The 19578-nt window shown below is 47.0% G+C and overlaps 1 protein-coding gene across 6 annotated transcripts in view; it reads left to right on the forward strand.

The window, feature by feature from the left end:
- Positions 1 to 19578, forward strand: part of MTCL1 (microtubule crosslinking factor 1) — a 114329-nt gene that overhangs the window by 48418 nt on the left and 46333 nt on the right. The window lies entirely within an intron of this gene.

Raw genomic sequence — 19578 nt, forward strand, 5'->3', positions numbered from 1 at the left:
CAGACTGCCTCATTGTCTGAATTCCACAGATCCAGTGCAGGAAGTGTGAGTCTAGGGATGAGGTTCATAGGAGGTGCAGCAGGTGAGGTTGGCTGCTGCTCGAAAAGGGGCCACTGCTTTCTGAGAGGAGACATCATAAAGAATAGCCCTTTTTTGGTTGTCATGTTGAAGACTAGGTGAAATTGGAGTCACTTGATGTTGGGACAGGTGAAGTCGATGATATCATCTCTGGAAGGCTGTCTCATTAACCTGGGTGTAAGGTGTTGAAGATGGACTTCCCTGGTGGCTCAGAGGTTAGGAACCCGCCTGCCAAGCAGTAGACTCGGGAGATACAGGTTCAATCCCTGGATGGGGAAGATACCCTGGAGAAGGGAATGGCAACCCACTCCAGTATTCTTGCCTGGGAAATCCCATGGACAGAGGAGCCTGGTGGGCTACAGTCCATGGGGTTGCAGAGAGTCAAACATGACTGAGCAACAAGGGGTTGAAGGTCTCTTGTAGGGTAGCGATGCTGGGAATGAGGGGTGATATGTATGAGGGTGTCTTGAAAGGAGTTCTGATGATGAATGGATAAAACCAAAAGGAAGGGGAGAGGCTGTAAGGACTCCAATGCTTTTGAGTCTGGGACATCTTGGTGACAGAAACAGAGAGGGCTGATTTCGTGAGAAGAGATTCAGAGTTGCTTGTAAATGAGAAAATCTAACATCGTGTATTGCTTTAAGTGAAAACAGCTAAATAATGTTGTTTTAAGGAAGAGGTAAATTTCATAACTCTGTATAATCATCATTTATATGTTGGAAGTTGGAGAAGGGATAGGCTACCCACTCCAGTATTCTGAGGCTTCCCTGGTAGCTCAGATGGTAAAGAAACTGCCAAAAGAAGTACTGAATGATAGTTTCACAGACTTTATTAAACTCTCTTAAAATATTTAAGCTTCCACATACTAGCTGCATAATAACGGAAAGAGCTGACAGTTGATAACCTCAGTAGAAAAAAACCTTCAAAAAGTTTTTATAGTTGTCTCTAGCAACTGTGACTTGTTCTTCCAGGTTTATTTGGAGGAAAGTTTAAGAAAGGCCTGGGCCTGGCTCTTTGTCTTAGGAGAACCACACAGAAGAGCAGATTAAACAGAGTGAAAATACAGCCAGTTTTAGGTGCAGTGTAGTTTTTATGCCAGATGCAGACAGTGCTTCTAAGTTTCTGGTCGTAACTGTTTAAAAATCTTGCTGCTTTCCCATTTTTAAACCCAACAGAATGTTACTGAAAAGAGTTGTCACAGATGAGTTCTAGAAATGATAATTTTTTGAAAGTCTTTTTTAATATAATTTTATTTATTTGGGGCTGTACTGGGTCTTCACTACTGTACATGGGCTTTCTCTAGCTGCAGTGAGTAAGGACTCCTCTCTAGTTGCGGTGCTCAGGCTTCTCATTACAGTGGCTTCTCTCGCTGCAGCTTGTGGTCTCTAGATCGAGGGCTTCTACAGGCACAGTAGTTGCGATACACAGACTGAGTTGCGTGGAATCTTCCCAGAGTGGGGATTGAACCCATGTCCCCTTGACAAGTGGATTCTTAACCACTAGACCACCAGGGAAGTCTTCGAAATGATCATTGGTTGAGGCACTCCTCAAGTATGGTGGGGCTGCTTCGGGGTGCAGGCGCCGCCTCGCTGAGGGTAAAGGCTATTCCAGGCCCCCGCTCTCGGCCCCTGCCCTGCAAGAGGGGTGAGACGGGAGGCTTTGCACAAGACACGGTACGCCATGGGGGAGGCGGAAGCACCAGACCGTGAGAAGCCTCAGGGATCATGGAGGGTGAACGTGGGCAGCACTGCCACACCTGCCGTGCCTGTTCTGACCTATTTCTGCAGGGAGCGGGGTGGAATGGAGCCAAGGCAGAGCTGGCTGCACTTGAACTTTTACTACTGGTCCCTAGGCCAAAAAACTGGCTGCTGCGGCAGAGCCAGGGAGCCCTCGGACGGGGATGACAGTAGAGGCAGTGAGGCCAAACCCCAGGGTCCCTTGGCCAGGGCCGCTGGCATCACAGACGGGAGACCTTGGGGGGCAGCACTCGGAGCTGCACGTGGAGGAGCCCAGGGTGGCCAGGTGGTTTTCAGCAACAGTTCGAATCCCTCTGTAAAGTATCAGATGATGGAAATTCCCTGGTGGCCCAGTGTTTAGCCATTTGGTCCTCAGTGCTCTCCCTCATCAAGTTCAAGTTCAGTCAGAGGGTTGGGGCAGCGGGGACATGCACAGTACTCAAGGTTGTCATTCTTTACCAGGGTGTGAAGACCCTGCAGGGCTTCTCTTCTGGCGGGGACACTCCAAGGGCATTTCACAGCCGTCTCCTTGGCTTTCCTGGGCCCAGCTCTGTCCCAGAAAATCCTCCCAAAGCCAGTGTGGCCTCCTAGGATTCCAGGACACTTCTCTGGGGCCCCCAGGACGACCTGCCCTATTTTGTGAGTGGTCAGGACTATTTTTAGTGTCTAAGCCCTGTCTGAAGGGCACACTGTCCCCTCTGAGAAAACATGGTCCTGTGAAGTCACAGCAAGCAGCATGGGGAGCAGACCGGATGGGGCTCAGGTGGCAGGATGTCACGCATCACACAAGCGTGATCACCGTCCTCTGTTGTCACTGGGCTGTATTCAGAGTCAGATCCAACAGGCGGGGAGGGAGGGTCTGTCCTGGGGGTGGGTGCCTGGGCTTCAGCTCACGAGGGCCCTGGTCCCTTCTATAAGGACCTGAGCCTTCCCAGAGGGCATGAGGTGACTTGCTGAGTCGGGCCTTTGTCATGTTTCCATTCCACACAGTGTGGGGGTTTCAGCCCTCACCAGCCAAGCAGGGCTGGGGATTCAGAGTTTTAGACTGTTGCCCCGAGTTTCAGGACTATTGAGGAGAGATGCACAGTTTTTGGATAAAAGAAAAATGTAGAGACTTTACTAGGCAGGAAGGAGGAGGTCAAGGGTGAAAGAGGAGAGGGCATCTTTGTCTGGAATTCAAGTGTCAAATCTGGGTGCACCTGGAAGATGGTCAGGAACCCCATCGTGCTTTAAAAAATGCTCCCAAGCCCCAAAGTTGCGAATGCCACAGGATGAATCAGTGAGCGAGCGCACCTTCCAGAGCCCTTCTCCCTGATGCTGGCCCCCAGCCCCTAATCAGCTGACACCAGCCTGTCAACTGGAGCTGGGCAAAGGCTCCTCTGATGTCCTAATGACCAGTGAGGGCACAGCACTGGCCCTGGGCACAGTCAGCCAGAGAGCCAGCGACAGAGCCTGTGAAATTCAAGTACTGGTGCCATTGGGGGTTAATCAGAAGCAATGAGGAGGGTCTGGGAGGTCACAGTGGCTCCAGGCCAGGAAGGGTCATGGCTCCATGTTCTAACACATGTCCTGGGGCAGAAACTCATCTGTGATGAACACAGAGGTATGTTGGAGATGCACCTACAGAAAAAGGAGGGTGTTAGCATGTTTGAAATGGTTTGTGAGTATCTCATTCCAGCACCAATTACCAGTTGATCGTTTCCCTCTCCCTCCCACTCCCCACCAAGCACTTAGCTCAGTTCCGTCTACCCAGAGGTGGCATCGGATCTCACTGGGTAAGAGCTCAGTGAGTCGGACACAACTGAAGCGACTTAGCAGCAGTAGCTGCTACAATGCTGCTCCTCCCTCCCCCCATTTCAGACGCCCTGCAGAAGTCCAGGGGGTCACCTGTGCTTCTGATGGACCAGCTGTAGATGGAAAACTTCGACCCCCTCCTCCAGTTTGATCAATTTGCTGCAGTGGCTCACAGAACCCTCTGGATTATAGAAGAAAGGATGGAACTCAGGAGTAGCCCAGGGAAGAGATGTCCAGGGCAGGGTGCAGGGGATGGAGTCATGGCTTTCTGCTCCATCTACGGCCCCCCTCTCTGAATCTCCATGGCTCACTAGCCTGGAGCTCTCTAGACCCCATCCTTTTGGGGGTTGTGAAGGCTTTATTACGTGGGCATGAATGATTAAATCATGGACACTAGCAATTGATTCGATCTCTAGCCTCTGTCCCCTCCCCAGAGGTCAGAAAATTGGGACAGGAAGCTCCAACCCTCTAATCACATGATAACCAACCCCCAACCTTAGGTAGGGTCCAAAAGTCACGTTATTAACACAAACTCAGGTGTAGTTGACAGGTGTTTATTATGAATATCACGACACTTACTGCTCTCAGCACTTAGTAAATTCCAAGGGTTTTAGGAACTTTGTGCCAGAAAGAGCAAATATCAGTGAAGACCAAAATATATATTCTTTATTAAACGTCATAGTACCCCAAGGGAATATTGTCCTCCAATGAAGGGCTTCTGATAGTGTCATCATTCTTTTTTTAAGCAAAATATTTGTACTATATTAGATACTATCATAGTCTTCCTTTATTGTTGTTGGTTTTAATAAAATGTGCATGCTCTTTTGGTATAGACATTCTTCCTATAACTGGTTTTCAACTATGGATTTGGCTAAACAATATTTTAAAGACTGGTTCATCAGCTTTTTATCCAAGGAATATAGAGTGTTTTCAGAAGTGACTTATAAACTAGATGGTAGCACCTCTCTGCTAATCCCTCCTTCCTTCTGGAATTATGCCCAACAGCACCAAAAGGCTTTCCTGATTTTCTAACTGTGGGGAAAATAACTTCTTTTGTAGCTCACTGTGGAGCTATCACCTAGGTTTTCTTTAATCCTCAGAATTTTGGATCAAAGGTGGTTTTCAGGCTGATTAGTCTCACCTGTGATGACTGTGGCATTTCTGCCTTCCGGTGCTAGTTAGGCTCCTGAAAAGATAGTGAAAGAGTTAGTTGTGTCCATTCAGTTGTGTCTGACTCTTTGCAACCCCATGGACTGTAGCCCACCAGGCTCCTCTGTCCATGGGATTTTCCAGGCAAGAATACTGGAGTGGGTTGCCATGCCTTCCTCCAGGGGATCTTTCTGACCCAGGGTTTGAACCTGAGTCTCCTGCATTGCAGGCAGATTCTTTACCATCTGAGCCACCAGGGAAGCTGTTAGGCGCATAGGACTTGATAAAGGGATAAGTCTGATCTTGCTCGAGCTATGACTGGGTGACTTTGTGCTGTTGACATTTTCCTGAAAACCATTTATGCTAATTACATAATTAGGCACTTTATCTCTCAAGAACCTGGCAGCTCAATGAATTGTGCATTCTTGTTATCAGCTGTTTGTGATCAGACACTAGAAAGACGTTCATAAGTAGCAAAAGGAAGCAAAAACCTATTATTGAAAATTGTGCTGATACCTGGGGAAGCCAATTCAGGGCTTTCAGAATCGAGATGAGGGGCAGCCAAGTATACTCACATGGTAGATTTCTCTCAAAGATTCCCCCTTTGACTGCAGACACTGAAATATGGGGAAATACTTGCTCCAGAGCCTCAGTCCACGATAGTAAGGGGAAAGGAGTGGGAGGAGAGGGCCCTCAGGGGTGGGGAGAGTGTTGAGGGCTGGAGTAGTTATTTTCTTCTGCCTTTGGGATCACTTTGGAAGGAAGAGTGCCGAAGTGGAGAGACTTAAGTAGCAGATGACACACACAAATGAGAAGTGCTTTTTTTTTTTTCAGTTCAGTTCAGTCGCTCAGTCGTGTCCGACTCCTTGTGACCCCATGAATCGCAGCACACCAGGCCTCCATGTCCATCACCATCTCCCGGAGTTCACCCAGACTCACATCCATCGAGTCAGTGATGCCATCCAGCCATCTCATCCTCTGTCGTCCCCTTCTCCTCCTGCCCCCAATCCCTCCCAGCATCAGGGTCTTTTCCAATGAGTCAACTCTTTGCATGAGGTGTCCAAAGTACTGGAGTTTCAGCTTCAGCATCATTCCCTCCAAAGAAATCCCAGGGCTGATCTCCTTCAGAATGGACTGGTTGGATCTCCTTGCAGTCCAAGGGACTCTCAAGAGTCTTCTCCAACACCACAGTTCAAAAGCATCAATTCTTCGGCGCTCAGCCTTCTTCACAGTCCAACTCTCACATCCATACATGACCACAGGAAAAACCATAGCCTTGACTAGACGAACCTTTGTTGGCAAAGTAATGTGTCTGCTTTTGAATATGCTATCTAGGTTGGACACAACTTTCCTTCCAAGGAGTAAGCGTCTTTTAATTTCATGGCTGCAGTCACCATCTGCAGTGATTCTGGAGATGTTTTAAGTTGAAGTGTAGTTGATTTACAATGTTGTGTTAATGTCTAATGTGAAATGATTCTGTTATACATATATGTATTCTTTTTCATATTTGGTTCCTCTATGGCCTATCACATGATATTGAGTATAGTTCTCTGTGCTTTACAGTGGGACCTTGTTGTTTATCTGTCCTGTTTGGAATAGTTGGCATCTGCTAATCCCAAACTCCCATTCCGCCCCTCCACCGCCCATCTCCCCTTTACCACCACACATCTGTTCTCGATGTCTGGGAGTCTGTGTTTGTTTCATAGATAGCTTCATATGTGTCATAGTTTAAGTGAAAGTTGCTCAGTTGTGTCTGACTCTTTGCAACCCCATGGACTATGCAGTCCATGGAATTCTCCAGGCCAGAATTATTGGAGTGGATAGCTATTCCCTTCCCCAGGGGATCTTCCCAAGCCAGGGATCGAACCCAGGTTTAATCCACATATAAGGGCTATCATGTGAATTTTCTTCCCTTTCCAGCCCCACTTAGTATATAATCTCTGGGTCCACACATGTTGCAGATGGCATTATTTCATTCTCTTCTGCGACTGAGTAGTGCCGCACAGTGTGTGGACAAGTGAGGTGGCTTGCATGTCTTGGCTCTTGTGAACAGTGATGCTCTGAACATACGGGCTGCATGTATGTCTTTGGATTATACTTCTGTCTGGTAAATGCCCAGGAGTGGGGTTGCTGGTCATATGGCAACTCTCTCCTTAGTTTTTTCGAGGCACGTCTACACCGTTCCCACCGACCGCCCTGAAACTCAGCATAATGCCTGCCAGGCCACCGAGCAGACCCTTCTGAGAAGCACCTTCATCCACGAGGCTCTCGGTCTGGAAGTGGATGCAGCTGCTGCTTCTCCAGGCAGGAGGAAATCATGACGGGTCCTCAGGACTCTTCCTGAGCTCAGCACTTCCGTCCATCCTCCGGGCCTTGCTGGTCTCCCGCTGCTGAGGCCAGGAGGAGTTCTGACGGAGCCGCTGGGCCTTCTCCCATCTGTTCTCTGTTCTTGTCAGTCTGTTGTGAGACTGTCTGCCCCCCAGCACCCCCAAGGCCCCGCTGAGGGGCAGGAAGAGAGGCTTCTGTTTATCTCCATGTGGAAACAGTCTCCTGGGAAGAAAGGATGTTTACACAGCAGAACATTGGCCTCATGAGACCCTGATTTGAAGGCGGTGGTCCTCTCGAGTTCAGGATTTGTGGCGATTGGCATAAATTTCTAGGGCCTCGTGTCCATAAATGATCAGCTATTCTTATAATAGGCTCTCTGTGCCCACAAGTAAGTAACCCAGAAAACGGTAGACTCAGGTCTGCAGGGTCCCTAAGCTGGGAGTGGGGTGCTGTGGGAGTCCCAGAAGAAGGCGGTGTGTGTGGTAGGACCCAGGGGCTCCTCGCAGGGGGCTCTGGTCTGCTCACTGGGCACGTTGCATAGTGCGGTCTTTTCCCGTTTGTATGAGAGGTGAACGTAAAGTGACTCTGGTCTGACTCAGATTGCCCCTGGTCCCTCTGAGCCCCAAGTTGTCAAGAGCAGAGCACTGGTCCTTGTCATGTCCTCTTCTGGAACAAGGCCTGGCCTCCCAGGCCACCTGGAGCCAGAGAGCAATGGGCACCCCCAGGTGGCCCTCCTCAGAAAGAAGCAGGGGCTGAGATGGCGCAGGTCCTGCAACGCAGGTTCTCTGAGGTCCCCTCGCATCTGAGATGAGAACGGTGACCCCGCCCTCCCTCGTGGAGGTGCTATGGGGAGATGCTGATCACGCTGGCTCTGATGGAACTCATCATCAGATCCAGATACCTGCATGATGACCCACCAGTGGGTATACTGGCCCCTCATCAGGTTTGCCCAACTTCCTGATCAGAAACTAGGGTCCCCATCTTGACCTCTCTGACCCCCGAGGATAAGGTCCATGATATCAGCTGGAGCTCTGTGTGGGGCTACAGCGTAAGGCCTGGATTCACTTCCCTTCATTCTTGCCAATTTTTTTCACTCCATTCCTTTTTCTTCCTGTATTTCCATGAGGAGCAAAATATGTGTGTGTGTGTGTGTGTGTGTGTGTATACAAGAAGCAAATATACAATATCGTAAAAGGTACTCCTACTTTGCCTTTACTGAGTTTTAAGATTTTGAAGTCCTGTGAAAAAATAAAAATTTCTCCCACTAGTATTTTCTAGTAAATTTTAGATATTTTTTTCTACAAATAAATTATCACCAAGAAAAGGTATTGACTTCTTATGAAGAAACCATTCATGTAGTAGTGATGTTGATTAAAATATAGTGACTTGAAACATAAGTAGAGGAGAAACTACCTTTTGAGACATAATGAATTTTTTAATGTCTGCCCCCCCCCCCCCCTTTTTAATGTAAGGCCCTTGGAGAGAAAAACTTGCTAGGATTTTGGTCACAGTTTAAAAGCTGCCTTCAACACACTTATAAACAATTTGAGTCCATCTGAATGTGTATTTTACAGGTTAAAAAAACAGTACTGGCTAATCTTAGCTTCTTGGCCATAAAAGGAGAAAAAGAATGTATAGTAATATACACATGGAACATGAAATTAATCAAGGGACCTCAGAGGGACACCCAAAATATAAGCTATAGCAACCCACAGATTTGATTTGAGGTACTTTATCACGGCTCCTAAAATAGACTGTTTTGGATATTCTTTACTGTCTGAGCCACCAGAGAAGCCTGTTTGAATTTTTTTTTTTTTATTGTGGTTGAATAGACATAACACCAGATTTACAATTTTAGTCCTTTTTAAGTGTATAATTCAGTGACATTAAATACATTCCCAAAGTACTGTTTCCAGAACTTGTTCATCATCCCAGTGGAAACTCTGTACCCATTAAACAGTATCTCCCCCACTGCCACCGCCACGCCCTCATCCTCCCACCCGGTTCCTGGGAGCCTGTGTTCCACTTTCCATCTCTATGAATGCGCCTGGTCTGGGCATTGCCTATAGGTGGACTCATACGGTACTTGCCTGTTTTTTGTGTGGCTTATTTCACCTGGGTGATGTTTTCAGGGTTCGTCCATGTATCAGAGTTTCCTTTTTATGTAAACTGTGTGTAATGGACAGAGCAGAGACCCTCAAGCCCGAGCTCCCGTTGGCTCCGTCCTTGCCTCCGGGCAGCTGTGGTGGTCCAGGCAAGCCCAATACCCCAGGTGGAACTGGGAGTCCCCATTTCCCCATGTCCTCCAGTGTCCTGGCAGCATCGGGCAACCTTCCAAACCCTGCTTTCCTCCTTGTCCTGCTGTCCGTCCTGGTGTGGTGCTGACACCCCTATGGGTCTGGGCCCACATCACTCGCTCCCACCCCTGTCTGCTTCAGGTGGGAGTGCTTTTGCTGAATGGCAGAAGCAGGGAATCTAGACGGCAGAAGGACCTGGCTCACCTGCTGTCATCCTTGGGCAGGGCAGGCGCACATGCTTGTCAGGGATAATCGATTACCTGTCCCAGTAGAAATGGCCAGGGGAGCTGCATCTGCGGAGGATGAAGGATGAAGCTTTCAGGCAGATGGTGCTTCCTGATCGAGCCTCTGCTCTGTCAACTCAGAAGCTGTTAGAACCAGGCTTGACTGCACAAATGGGCTCATATGCAGTCCGCAGAGGAGCCATCTTCATAAGATGTTCCCAGAGTCTGAGTCAAGAACTTCTTGCCCTTTATACCTAGAAGGGAATGGCAGCTTACTTCAGTATTCTTGCCTGGAGAGTCCCATGGACAGAGGAGCCTGGCAGGCTTACAGTCCATGGGGTCACAAAGAGTCATACATGACCTAGCGATTGAGCACACACACACACATACCTAGATGAGATCGTCTCAGTTCAGATGGCTTGTGTGTAGACATCTAACACCGGATTTTCTCCTCCGGGCATTCATGGGAGAGGCTGGTCATTTAGGAGACAGGCAGCTAGACTGCAGAGGCTCTAACAGCGCAGAGCAGACCCTGCACACAAGAGGGATGCAGGTAGCGAGCATTGCAGGGGCGCATGTTCCCAGGGCCACGTCTCGGAACTATGCTTCCGGGGCCACCTCCATTGTTCTCAGCGTAGCTCCATCCTGTGGGTCTCACCCTTGGTGCTCTGGCCTCAGCAGGACACCAGCTGTCCTTTTTGGGGAGAGGAGAGCTGTCCTCAGTGAGCACCTCGGGGCCACCCCTGGGGCTTTGCGACGTTGTCCTGAGTCAGAGCCCGAGGTCCGGAGGGCCGAGTGGGGACTTGCAGGCGCTGGCAGCTCTGACCTTGGTTGTGGAGGGGCTGCAGTAGGAAAACCTGGTCTGGCAGCTGATCAGGCTCATAGAGACTGGGAAGTTCTATGCCATCATGTGCTGGCAGAAATGCATGGTTTGGGGGCAGGGGCAGCTTCTTACAGCACTGAACAGACAGTAAAACTGGCTGCTTTTAATCACCTGAACCAGGGCTGTTCTGTCTTCCACTGGAGGCCTGCTCCTAGCTCCAGCCCTGCCCAGGACTTTCCATAGGCCAGGCTGGGCCCAGGGAGCAGGGCCGTGGTCCCTGTGCTGCTCCGCCCATCCTGAGTCCTGGGTTCATTCAGCTGGAAGCACGTTGCTCCCGCAGCACTCACTGCTGGCCCAGCTCAGCAGGCGGGGCGGCCCCATCCACAGGTCTCGCAGCCTCCGGGCTGTTCACATGCGGCGAGAGCAAGCAGCGTCCTGCCCTCTTCCTGCGGCGCAGTGATGGGTCTTGGCTAACCGACTCATCCAAGACTCCCCAAAGGTGCCGGAGGCTCAGAGAGAGAATACAGAGAGCCTTTGACCAAACCACAAGGTTCACGAGATTGGGGTGCAGGTGACCCCTCCCTCCCTTACGTCACTCAGAGTGTGTCTTGGTGTCAGAGATGGGAATCCGGGTAGGCACGGCTTGGAGATGACGGTCGATGAGGATGACTGAAGACGTGCCCAGGGGCAGGAGTGACTTTGTCTGCAGAGCACGAGGAGAGGGACATTGGAGGTTTCAGAGCCTTTTGGTGGGTGATTCTTGGAGCTGAGCGGTAGCTCCAGATAACAGAGCTCCGGGCAGACGTGGCTCAGCAGGTCGGCCTCGGTCTTAGGGGAGCCTCTAGGACAGAAGCCATCAGCCTGGCAGGGCGATTACGATAGGAGGCATTTTCTGTCCTCAGATGTCCGTCAGGCCCTTCCTTGTCCTCTGTGTGAGGCTGTGCTTGATAAGCCCTGGCAGCACAGCACTAATCCTGCCTGGGTCTAATCCTCCTGTTCCACTTCCTGTTCATTTCTCTCTGGCTTCAGGGCTCCCAGTCCGACACTACAGCATTAGATGTACTGGGGGGTGTTTGCAAGTCAGTTCTCTTGTTTTCCAAATATAGCATCTTTTCTGACTCAAAACAGTAGCATATTCATTTTGACTCTCTCAGAGAAATTTTTAAAATCTATAAAGTATGAAGTCACCCATAATTCTACCACCCACCGATAAGAACTGGTAGCATCTCAGAGTAACATTTGCTTCCAAACATTTCAAAGACAAAAATAGTTAATCTCGATGAGATTATATTAAATTTACATTTTTCATCCTGCGTTTCAAGGGTTGGCATTTTATGGAAAGTTTCTCATGTGATTAAAATTGTTTAGTAATCACTTATAATGGTGATACAATATTAACTATTCTCAATGAAATTGGAAACTTGCATGTTTTTCTTCTAAATACTGTGAAAGTTTTCAATCATATAGCAAAGCTTAAAGAATTTTCTAGTGAGCACCTATATAGTCACCACCTATATTCTCCATTAACATTTTACTATATAATATCAAGCATCTTCACCCACTTATTAACCCGGCTTACTTTTTTTTTTTTTTGATGCATTTGCAAATCAATTGTCAACACCAATTCACTTTTCCATCAATGCATGTTAACTAGAGCTTAATTTTTACTGGCACTTTTTTTGTTGCTAATCTGTATATACTGACTGCACCCATCTCAAGTTTATATTCTCTAGTTTTGACAAATAATGTGCATACATTTGAATAGTATAAAGTGCTATCTATTATTTAGTACAATACTCAAGTCATATTAGAAGGTCCAAAGGGTGTGATGGCAGATTATTATGAAATGGTATCTCAGGTTAATCAGAACATTTCCCGAGGCTCTTTTTGTTTGGGTGCTAAGTATTTTCTCACGTTACATGCACCTGAGAAAAAAAAAAAAGTGAATGTTCTCTGAAAATGGGGCAACATTTAAATATATCATTATTTTTTTGATTTGTTTTTCAAAGTACTTCTAACTCTTCTGTGTTGTGTGTGGGTGTGTTCAGTCATTCAGTTGTGTCCATGGGATTTTCCATGGCAAGAATGCTGAAGTGGGTTGCCATTTCCTACTCCAGGGGATCTTTCCAACCCAGAGATCCAACCCATGTCTCTTGCATCTCCTGCACTGGCAGGCGGATTCTTTACCACTGCAGCACCTGGGAAGCCAACTCTTTTGTATTATTTCATCAGAATAGGAAATAATTTGCTTCTCTTAAAGGATGGATGGATATATTTCTTCCCAGTAGACGAGTGGGAGCCAGGAACAGAGTATTTTTTAAAAGACACAAACTTTATCTTCAGTTCTGACTGGCAAATGGCATGCATTTCTACAGATTTTCAGCTTTCATGAATGCCCAAGGGCCCTATTGATTACCTGCTAAGTGAGTCAATAGAAGCTTCTGAAATGTGGATTCCAGTGCAGTATTTCATATGATGCTTGGTGGTATGACTGAGTGCCTGTGTGTGTTTGCGCACTTTGAGAGGTAGGATTTCTACAGTTTGGGAAACAGACACTTTTTGCTGCAGTAGTCATTTTGGGCTTGCAATGATCATGATTTTCCGTGTTTCTTTTTGCTTATTAATAACCTGCAGTTTAACCTCCTTAGTTCATTTTGTGATGTCCGACTGAGAGCACAGTATTGGGACATGTTTTAGCCAGCAATTTTCTGATTACTGGGCCTGCAGACATGTGTCTCTAAGGTTTAAAATGAATCCACCAGCCCTGTTACAGAGCACGGATGTGTCCAAGTCCCCAGATGTGCCTGTGCAGTGACCTGTCATTTTCATCATTGTGCTCTTTCTTCTCGCAGGAGAAAGTGGCGTCTGCTAGGCTGGGTGTGCTGGCAGTCCCTCTCTGTCCGGGGTGGGCCTCGGGGCCCTGGGCAGTGCAGTGCTGGGCTGGACAGTGCCCCCTGGCTTCACACTCTGTGCCTGGCTGTCTGGGTTCCCAGGCAGCTCTGACTTCCATGGCTGTACCTTTCTTCCGCCAAAGTGTCCCAATATAACTTTCCTGCTCTTCTCTTCATTTCCTTTGTGGTATTTTGTCCTCTGATAATGGTTTTCTGTCTTTTCCAAATAAGGACTTTTGCCTTCTGCAGTCTCAGATCCTTCAGAAGGCATCAGAGTGCCAAGAAATATTTCCCTGCCTTGAGGTGCCTCGTGAGCTGAGCAGCTTGCCACCATTCCTGTAATAGTCTTTGTGCTCTTTGGCTAAAGGAAGGAGAGAGCTCTTCAGATAATGACCCCAGCAATTTGAGGTCAGAAACTTAAAGAAAACAAGCCCAAATGGGGAGATTGGGGTCTGAGGGCTTAAGAGTGCAGGTCAAGGGGGTGCCCCACTTCCGAGTTTGGGGGACCTTGAAACATGACCTGACTTCAGTGTTTTCTTGTCTGTTAACCAATGATAAGAGTGTGTCATATATATATACATTGTGATTCTCCGGGCTCCCGAGAGAAATACAGTAGGTTACATGTGACAAGAAAGTTGAGCATCCTGCCTGGCACGAGTAAACATCCAATAAATGGCAGTTGTTAATCTCGTCACTGTCCTCCCAAGTAGGCGAGAAGAAAGGTGGCCTTGCCACTGTGGCCTTGCAGCATTTCCCACCAGATCCTGGGGGGTTTTTTCTTGTGGTGGACCCGGCAGCATATCTGTGGTACTGCTGACTTCAGAGTGAAGGACCAGTCTCCCTGGGAGATGTTTAGGGGTTAGAGGAGAGAATGAAAGGGAAGGAGGTGTCTCCCAGCTGGGACCTGGTGCTTCTGCCTGAAGGAGAAGGTGGTAATTCCCATCCTTCATGTCTCATAACATAGTGAGAATGGTAATACAGGTAAAAAGGTGTTAATAACGTCCTCCTAAAAGGAAGAAGGCCCAGGCACCTTCATTTTCTTGCTCTGATGGTACAGCTGTGTGCTGCAAATCAGCACTCAAAATCCAAACAACTTGCAAAATAATAAGAATTTGTATGGGCTTCTCTGATAGCTCAGCTGGTAAAGAATCCATCTGCAATGCAGGAGACCCCAATTCAATTCCTGGGTTGGGAAGATCCCCTGAAGAAGGGATAGGCTATCCACTCCAGTATTCTTGGGCTTCCCTGGTGGCTCAGCTGGTGAAGAATCCTCCTGCAGTGTGGCAGACCTGGGTTAGATCCCTGGGTTGGGAAGATCCTTTGGAGGAGGGCATGGCAGCCTCCAAGAATACTCCAGTATTCTTGCCTAGAGAATCCCCATTGACAGAGGAGCCTGTTACATGACAGTCCGTGGGGCTGCAAAGAGTCAGACACGACTGAGCGACTAAGCACACAGCAAGAATCTTTAAGAATTCTGACACTCCTCTGCCTCCATCCATACTCTCTCCCATGCTGACTCATAATCTACAGCATCCTAAATTTCATTTGCTGCCTTTTATTCGCAATATAAAATTTAAGCCCAAAGTCTGTATCTGAAATGTTGTTGCAATTGAGAGCTTGATAGTTTTTCTGAAATCACTGGAAAGAAACTGTCTTACTTAAAATGTTAAGAATTGACACGCAAGTCCAAATAATTGCCTGACTTCATGTTTATTTAATCATATCCAATACTCAGCAAGTAAAACAAATGGCTTAAAACTCAACATTCAGAAAACAAAGATCATGGCATCCGGTCCCATCACTTCATGGCAAATAGATGGGGAGACAGTGGAAACAGTGACAGACTTTATTTTCTTGGGCTCCAAAATCGTTGCAGATGGTGACTACAGCCATGAAATTAAAAGACTCTTGCTCCTTGGAAGAAAAGCTTTGACAAACCTAGACAGCATATTAAAAAGCAGAGATATTACTTTGCCAACAAAGGTCTGTCTGGTCAAAGCTATGATTTTTCCAGTAATTATGTACGGATGTGAGAGTTGGACCATAAGGAAAGCTGAGGGCTGAAAAATTGATGCTTTTGGACTGTGGTGTTGGAAAAGACTCTTGAGAGTCCCTTGGACAGCAAGGAAATCAAACCAGTCAATCGTAAAGGAAATCAATGCTGAATATTCACTGGAAAGACTGATGCTGAAGCTCCAGTACTTCAGCACCTGATGCAAAGAGCTGACTCACTGGAAAAGACCCTGATGCTGGGAAAGATTGAAGGCAGGAGGAGAAGGGGACAACAGAGGATAAGATGGTAGAATGGCATCACCAATTCACTGGACATGAGTTTGAGCAAGCTCCGGGAATTGGTGATGGACAGAGAAGACTGGTGTGATGCCATCAGTGGGGTTGCAAAGAGTTGGACACAGCTGAGCAACTGATCTGAACTGACTGAATACTCAGCAAATGTATCAGCCATAGATGGATTCAATTTGGATCCAAACTCAATTTTTTTTCCTTCTCAATAGGAATTTTAGAGTTGGTCTGATGGCAGTTGGCCAGGCTAAAAAGGAAGAGTGGACTGAATCACAGGGGAGTCACCCTTCTGGGTTCTGTTCATTCGACAGTCAGCATTCACCCCTTTCCTTATTTGTTGAAAGACTCTCCACTGGATCTGAGTCATCTGGAGGGGTGAGCTGGCCATGATGCTCATACCCCTCCTCCTGCACCCTGGGTCCCCACCAGCACACCCAGAGCATGGAGCCCTACCTGGGCAAGACTTGAGATGTGAGTGCAAAGGGACCTGTACCCTAGTCTGGGACTCATGACAGCTTAGCACATGTCTGCAGTGCTGTGGGGTGCCTGGCCAGTCCCCCTAACTCTCAGAGGGCTTCCTGGTCTCTTTCACCAACCATATGTGTACCAGTTATACCTCAAGGACCAAACTAATAAAAGCAGCATCACCTTGTGAAAAGAGACCCCAAACCTGGCTGATAACTTCTGGTGAGGCCATTGTCATCCCACACAGACACCTGTGATTCAGTGATGGCCTCTTTCCTCTGACCTCTTTAGTGGAGGAAAATATGTTGATATGTGGATCCTTTATATGTTTATCCTAAGAAATATGTTGATCCTTTATTTCCCAAAGAGATGGAGACCTCAATAATAACCATATTTACAAAACCCATGTCTTAAAACAAGGCTTACTTACCAGACATAACTGAATGTAGAAAGCCCTTTTTCAACACTGTATGCAAATTAGTTAGGTTTTTGCATGTATATTTAAGACTATACTTCAACTAGTGTTTGTATCTTCAGCATGTGTACTTTAATCAGGTGGTGAATTATTCTTTCAGTCTTCGGTAGTAACTGGAAGTTGTCTTATGCTTTTGGTATTGCTTTGTAAAAGATTTTCATTTCAGAGAGGAGTGTTCACCTTTACCATTTAGCATAGTGATTTAAGTGTTGATCATTCCATTCAAGGAGAGTCATAATTTTTAATGGTAAATAGTGAGGTTTTGGTGGCTCAGACGGTAAAGCGTCTGCCGACAATGCGAGAGACCCAGGTTCAATCCCTGGGTTGGGAACATCCCCCTGGGGAAGGAAATGGCAACCCACTCCAGTACTCTTGCCTGGAGAATCCCATGGATGGAGGAGCCTGATGGGCTACAGTCCATGGGGTCGCAAAGAGTCGGACACGACTGAGTGACTTCCGCTGTAGTGGACAGAATTTCATTTCCTGTTTTTTTAACTGCAAAGGAAACAGTATTCGCTGCCGATAAATTTGGAGACTTTGAAAAGCCATGCAAAAAATTAGAATCACTTGTAATTCTATCATCCAAAGGGGATCACTGTTCACATTTTGATAAACCTTTTTTCTAGTTGACTTTTATCACATACGTATGAAATACATATGCATACTTATAATTTATAGATATAAGTTGAAGTCACAAAATACATGCTATTTGTAGTCGGCATTTTCCTCTTAGTATATTTCCTGAATCTTTAAGTGTTCTTCAGAAACATCATTTTAATAACCTGCACAGTGTTCATTTACTATTATGAGAGGTACTGTGATGAGCGTTCTTGGTTCATTCATAAATCTTCACACAAGGATCAGTGTTTTTCTTTAGGACACATTGCCAGAGGTGGGATTCCTGGGTCACATATATGCACTGGTCAGGCTGCACTGCCCACTGGAAGTCCACTCGTGCTGATCCGTGTGGGGGGCTGGTCTGGGGACACTTGCTAACACTGGGCGTCATACTTCTTTTGGTTCATAAATCTCTTAAGGGAGAAACTATACCTTGTTGCTTTAATTACTAGTCATCATGTTTATTGGCCGTTTGTTTATTTTCTTATTAAGATGGTTTTCCTTTCCCTATTGCTTGCCAAATATTGTTCTTTTGTCTGTCTTGTGTTCAAAAAATCCTTTTTTCCCCATTTTACCATTTGCTTTTTAATACTATTAAGTGTTTTATTTTGATAATATAAAAATTTTTAATCTTACAAATCCACTCATCTTTCCTTGGATGTTTCAGCTTTCATTTCTTGTGTTTATAAAGTCCATGCCCCCAAAACAAATAGAAATTCATCTCTCTCTTTCTGAGATTTTGTGTGCATGTCTTCTACATCTAGATTTTTAATTCATCTGAAATTTTTAAAAATACATAGTGTGGATCTGTTTTGGTTTTTTTTCTTCCTAATCCATAGATGAGGCTGTGCTCCAGTAAAACTTAGTCACAAAATAGGCTGTGGGTTGATTGGTCCTGATGGCCTTAGTTTGCCTATCTCTGTTTTAGCTGAATTTTTGAATCTTTTAAGTCCGTCATCCTCGTCTCCCTTACAAATACAAAAAAAGTACTTGTGTTTGTGTATGTGTATATATATATGTGTGTGTATATTGTCACACACACAAATACTTTTTATGTGTGTATATGTTACACTGTCCCATGGGCAGAGGAGCCTGGTAAGCTACAGTCTGTGGGGCCCCAAAGAGTCAGACACGAGTGCAATGATGATGGTACAGTATATATATATATATAGAGAGAGAGAGAGAGAGAGGAATTTGGCTAAAGAGTCTTATAAAATGATTTGGGAAAAATGTGACATGTTTATAACATAGGATTTTCCCATCAAGCAACACCCAGCGTTCATCTGTGTCCATCACCAACCAAAATTTTATAGTTTCTTTGCTGCTGGTTAATTTCAGTCCTTGCGGTGTTTCTCATTGTAGTTGCCACTGTGACTAGGATCTGTGTCAGGGTTCCCACAACCCCCTGCCTCTTCCCTGGTTCACTGGAATGATCACAGGACTGGGCAGTTGTGTTCAGGGCAGGACAAGGGAGAAGACTCCCCACCCCCAACCAGGCAGGTCAGTGGAGGAGCTACTGCAGCTGGGGTTCTGGGACCAGCTTCCACCCTGCTCCCCACCCGCTCCCCACCCACACCAACTCTAACTTCTCATCTCTTCTCTCAGTTACCTTTTCACCAGGCCACCAGCCTCCAGGAGGCTCAGGGCAGCTAGAGTTTTAGTTGTTTCTTAACCCCGAGATTCATCCAATACATGGCATGATCTAATGTGACACCAAGACACCAAAATGTACACAGAACTGAGTGAATTAACTTTAGATCCGACATGATGGAGGCGGCCTGCAGAAGAGCCTCCTCCCCAGGCCAGGTAGAGTGAGAGGTGCGGCAGAGGCTCGAAGCCCAGAGGGCACTGCCACGCTTTCCCCCTACCCCATGAGCTCCCCTGGAGGAGGGGATTTGTCCCTTCTTTTAGGGGGAGCTGCAGAGGGAAGGCAGCAGCTGTGGGGGAATCCTTTCCGCCACAGGCTCCCTAAGGTCTGAATGATGCCGGTCTGAACTCTCCAGACTGCTTTCTTCTGAAATGTGCTGTGACGATGTCCATCCTCTCAGCTCCTTTGTCGTCCCCTCAGAGCTCTTCCCTCTCCTTCCAGCCGTTCTGTCTCCTCCCTTTGCCCAAGGGGGGACTGCCTTGGCTTCCTGCCCCTCCGTCTCAGACACTCCTTGGCCCTTTGATTGATACATATGCTTGTCTTTCAGACATACTTCTTGCCCACAGCAGGCCAAGGTGCTCTGTGATGGGTGTAAAACTAGCTACTTCCCATATGAATACATGATGAGCTTGCTAAGACCTCTAAGAGGGAGGTTTAATCAGGAATTGCAGTGGCTTCGTGGGGAATATTGCGACCTGGATTCTCCATAAACCAGGACCACCGTCTCTCCCTTCCGACCACTTTCTGTCTC

Source organism: Bos grunniens, chromosome 24, assembly GCF_055505025.1.
Source record: "Bos grunniens cultivar Pamir isolate PY7600 chromosome 24, Bosgru_T2T1.0, whole genome shotgun sequence".
In the NCBI taxonomy this organism is placed as follows: Eukaryota; Metazoa; Chordata; class Mammalia; order Artiodactyla; family Bovidae; genus Bos; species Bos grunniens.